Genomic DNA, 5034 nt, shown 5'->3' with positions numbered 1-5034 from the left:
GGGGCAGCCCTGCTTGGCTGTGGATGCTTTGAGGGCAGATGAGTGAGTTCAGTTAAAAGATAGCGTGTTCTGCCACCCTGACGGCGGGGCGGCGCCTGAAGGGACCCGCGTCGGTCGCGCGCTGGGCACTTGGTGGGCGGCTGTCGGTCCTCTCGTTGGCGTCCGGGGGAGAGGCCGGGAAGCGTCAGGGGGCGAGAAAAGGCGGCCTGGGACTCGGCGGGCCGTGACTGTTCCTCAGACGACAGGAATGCGGTTTCTTCCTCACTGCTCTGGAAAGCTCCGAGCTAAAAGCGGCGCACTTTGGAAGGTGAGGTTGGCAACCGAAAAAGCAGAGACGAGAGAGGAGTCCTTTTACAATTTTTCTTTAGAATTTTCCTTAACAGGGTTGAAGACGCAGCCAGCGTCGCCGAAATAGCTCAGTTGGGAGAGCGTTAGACTGAAGATCTAAAGGTCCCTGGTTCAATCCCGGGTTTCGGCAGGGCTTTTGCTGAGTGGGTCTGGAGTCCTTTCCTTTCTTTCGTGCCTTTCCAAAGGCAGGCCACCACACACGGTGAAGATGCTAAGAGCTTAAGCCTTTAAAGAAACCTGGAGCCGGTCGCACAGTCACTCCACTTACACACTGTTGGATGCTGGGTCGCAGCCGTGTGGCCTGACTCTCATTTATAATGTGGTCAGCTCAGGTCTACAGGTGGAAGGTCTTGGGTTTGATGCCAGATATAATCACGTTGGGCTTGCAAGTTTTTCTTATCGGAGGCAGACATGAAGACAGTGTTCAAAAACGTTTGTCTCTACAGCAGGACTGGCAAATCAGGGTCCCACCAGTGCATTAGAAGAATGGTCGGGATGGTTCCTGGCTGGAGAGGTAATTTATAAGCACGTGTCACGACCTAAAATATTTCTTGCAATCTCAGTTTTCTCACCTCTCTTCTCATAAACCGTGCGTGAACTGTTACTGCTCAGAGCGAATGTTTGCAAATTTCCTGTCAGGAGCATTACCATCGTTACTCTGACGACAGGGATGCAAATGTCTTGGTTATGTGTTTATTGATGTTTTGAAAATAAACTAATTCTACACACTAGTTTTAAGATAAAAATATCCAAAGACCAAGTATCTATCATACAAAGGCTGTAAAAGACTGAGGTTGGGAGAGAAAGTTACTGGGCACTTTCCTCCCCTTTCACTTTTTCTGCAAAACCCACCCCGGTCTGGCCTGCCTGCTGGGTTGTAAACTCCGGACTGAATCAAGTGTGTTTTGCACAACCTCACCTCAGAGAGTGGTGTGGACGCATTCCAATTTGTTTCACGATTTTAAAATAACCGCCGCCCGAACAGGGACTTGAACCCTGGACCCTCAGATTAAAAGTCTGATGCTCTACCGACTGAGCTATCCGGGCTCCCTAGAATACTTCCTCTCCTAGTCTATCCACAGAAAATAGACCGCGCTGCCGTTCCTATTGGATTAAAATTCTGAGTCTTTTTGTTGATTTAGTGAGTGGTGAAACTGCAAAATCAAGTTGGAGCAGGCTCTTGGTGGAAGTCTTTTCTGATCCCGTCACAGACAGACTATGAAGAAAATATTAGTAAGTGCCGGCCAACCCCTGCTCCGACCAGAGGAGGATGCTCTCCCCCTCGCATCTCAAGGAAACATCTCAGGAGGAATTCTGATTTAGGACCCTTGGGGGGCCTCCTGGGGAGCTGGGCATTTCTAAACCCAGTCTTGGTCTGTGAAGAGCCCCAGAGCATCTTGTGGGTGGAACATCTTGTGGGTGGAACCTTATGAATAATTGATTAGGTTTCCTGTCTTTATTCATCAGAACCTATTCAGGACCAAGACTCTGTGGGCGTCCTCAGTGAGGCAGGAAGACACACGAGATAGATATCAAGCGCTTGGGTGGTGGGAAGCCGGTCAACACCGGAAGTTAAGGGTCCTAACTAGTCTTCCAGCGGATGATGATTGCCAGCTGAGCTGCCAATGGTGACTGGGGGCCTGAAGGCTCAGGAAGAGAATCCTGAGCAGAGGGAAGGGCAGAAGGGAAAAGACCTCCGCTAGTGAATCTGAACATTTTCCTTGAAGCTCTCATTGAAAAGTTTCAATCAGGCTGAATTTTATATTTTTAGGAAGTCCTATTACCCTGGAGGCAACCCATGTTGCCTACCGTTCTATCAAACACTGATAGATAGCCATCTATCAAGCCATCAGGCCATCAGGCACTGCAGCCATCAAGCCTTCAGGCACTGCAGCTTCCCTGTTGTGTACTCTAAGGGGAATTCAGAATGGATAAAAAACAGGATATTGGCCCTAGATAGTTAAGATGCATGTCAAAGGAATAATTTCAATAATTTCAATGACGATTGCATCATCCCATACTTAGGAAAGCACTAAAATAATTAACTTGAGATGTATGTTTTTCTATGTTTAGCAGTAATCTTTTAATGTTCAATTATATTTTTTTTTCCCCTCCAGAAAAAATCCCTATATATCCTGGGTCCTGCCTTACTTTCTTTGAAACAGTTCCTCAGAGCTACCTGAGAGTCTGCTTCTCTGGCTGGTCTTCAGTCAGGTCCTTGAATAAAATGTGACTCGTAAGTTGTCGGTTGTGTGTGTGTGTTTCAATTGTCAATAGTAGGCACCCCCCCCCCCCCCCCTTTTTTTTCTTACTTCTGCTCCTTCATTGCCATGTTATTCATCGAGGCGTTGGATAATATCCCTTGAAAGAGAAAGGAAGGGAAGGGAATCCTATGGAGTAGAGCCTCATAAGGGTTTTAGCTGTCCCTGGAATTCAGACACCTCCTCTGGTGGGGAAGAATAATTGTAGTTCTTTTATGGAGAAATGTACCACGTAACTGAGCAGGATCCTAGGGGGCCTTCCTGGGACACACTCCTCCCCCCCACTACAAAGCTACCTGTCTCTTGTTTGTAGAAAAGGTTTCCTCTCCCAGGCCTCCCAAAGGCTAGCTCTAGAGGTAAGGATTGGAAACATGTAAACATCTAGTAACAAAAGCTAGCAGCTGGGCCAGGAGTTTTTATTCAGTCACTAAGTCCTGTCCAACTCTTTGCAACCCCATGGACTGCAGCACACCAGGCTTCCCTGTTGTTCACTGTCTTCCAGAGTTTGCTCAAATTCATGCCCACTGAGTGGTGGTGCTATATGATCATCTCATCCTCTGTCGCCCCCTTCCTGGGCCAAGAGAACTGGTAACAATGGAAATAGATCAGCCACATAAGTCACAGAATCTTTAGTTCCTCCCTGAAAGACACAGATAACAGTATCTGATGCACATTCCTGAGGTGGTTTGCAGATGCTAAAACCACCACCAGAGGGAAAAAGCCAGCTGCACAGAGAGCAGACTGTAGCCTTGACACAAATGACTCCATTTTGAGCGGTACCAAATCTGTGGCTTGCATACTTCCAGAAATTTGCCTCAAGAAAGTGGAACCAAACTGACCCTGGAGTTGAAGATTAACTGTGATTAAAACAAGACGAGTCCAGCCAGACCACAGCGTTACTCATTTTGAGACGACCGTCAGAGCTGGCTGTGCTGTTCTGCACACAAGACCCACTCGCTCACCCCAGACACTTCCTGGTTTTTCCCTATGAAATCTTTTTCTCTCCATCTGAAAACTTGGAGACGGTTAGGGGTACACCCGTCTTCTATCTTCCTAGGTTGCTGGCTTCCTGAATAAAAAGCTTCTTTCTTTTCCCACCAGTTCTTGTGTCTCTTGAACATTGACTTTTGAGTGAGAGCAGCTGCACCTGAGTTCATTTCCAGCTCCTGCCGCTAACCTCAGGAACTACGAACAAAGTTTAAAAAGTAATCCAGTATGGAAAGATATTCAAGTTACGTTGAACAAAAATGACAGAAGTTGCCAAACAACATGTATGCCATATTATGTGTGGAAGAGTCAAGGATGTGCACAGGAATAGACATCCTTTAAATGTGTATATCTGTATATATACGTATTAAACATGTATAAACATGTATAAACGCATACATGTATTAAATATATATATTTACATATTTGTTTTTTGCATATACATGAGATGTTTAAGAATAGAAAACAATCTAATAAAAATGACCACCTTTAGAGGAACGGCTTTGAAGTGTGTGTTTCCTCTAAGTACATCTGTATTATTGGGTAAAAAAAAAAACAAGTGCGTATTGTTTTAAATAAGAAATGAAGAAAAAATGTATCAGATTATTCTATCCTTCAGAGATCACATAGGCAGTCCTTCAGATCAAAGCGTCCCTGATCCTGTGTTTTCTTCAGACCCCAGCAGACAAGAGAAAAACAAATTTCCCTCCCAGTCGGAGCTGGGTCCAGAGAAGGCGATGGTACCCCACTCCAGTATTCCAGACACTCCAGACACGACTGAGCGACTTCACTTTCACTTTTCACTTTCATGCATTGGAGAAGGAAATGGCAACCCACTCCAGTGTTCTTGCCTGGAGAATTCCAGGGATGGGGGAGCCTGGTGGGCTGCTGTCTATGGGGTCACACAGAGTCGGACACAACTGAAGCGACTTAGCAGCAGCAGCAGCAGCAGCAGGGGCTGGGTCTCCCTCTGTGCCTCAGGGTTTTGGAGGGGAGTTACTGGTGTCCAGGAGGACTTTTCCCCTGTATCCTTCTTAGTTCTTCTGATGGTCTAAGAATTAAATTGATGAGACATACTAACAGGAGAAAATCAAAGAAAAGTTGAATAACATGTGTACATGGAAGGGACCCAGAAAAATCAGTAACTTGCCAAAATGTCTGAAACCCTCACCACAAATATCTTCAGCTAAAGCCAAAAGAGGATGCTCGGGGTAGTGATTTGGGACCTCAAAGGGGAAGAAGGCAACTGACATGGGGATGGAAAAGCAAATGTGTGCTAAACCAAGGTTTGCTGGGCCATGCAGAGGCCACGGGGGGTGGGGGGTGGGGGGTGGGGGTGGGTAGGGACTTTTAATGCAGAGCCTGTGCTGGGTGTTTCCCTGTCTACACACCTGTTGGGGCTCCTGCTGTCTACAGCGATAGCTCCCTGCCTGGAACA

General features: G+C 46.7%; 2 non-coding genes across 2 annotated transcripts; one reads left to right on the top strand and one right to left on the bottom strand.

The window, feature by feature from the left end:
- Positions 1–405: 405 nt before the first annotated feature.
- On the top strand, positions 406–478 carry TRNAF-GAA. Its single transcript has one exon. It is a non-coding gene; the product is annotated as a tRNA-Phe (tRNA).
- An 844-nt stretch (positions 479–1322) lies between these two features.
- Positions 1323–1395, bottom strand: TRNAK-UUU. Its single transcript has one exon. It is a non-coding gene; the product is annotated as a tRNA-Lys (tRNA).
- Between the last annotated feature and the right edge of the window lie 3639 nt (positions 1396–5034).

This window comes from Bison bison, unplaced genomic scaffold (genome assembly GCF_000754665.1).
Source record: "Bison bison bison isolate TAMUID 2011002044 unplaced genomic scaffold, Bison_UMD1.0 scf7180017864185, whole genome shotgun sequence".
Lineage (NCBI taxonomy): Eukaryota > Metazoa > Chordata > Mammalia > Artiodactyla > Bovidae > Bison > Bison bison.
This window is presented reverse-complemented; position numbering and strand designations above follow the sequence as displayed.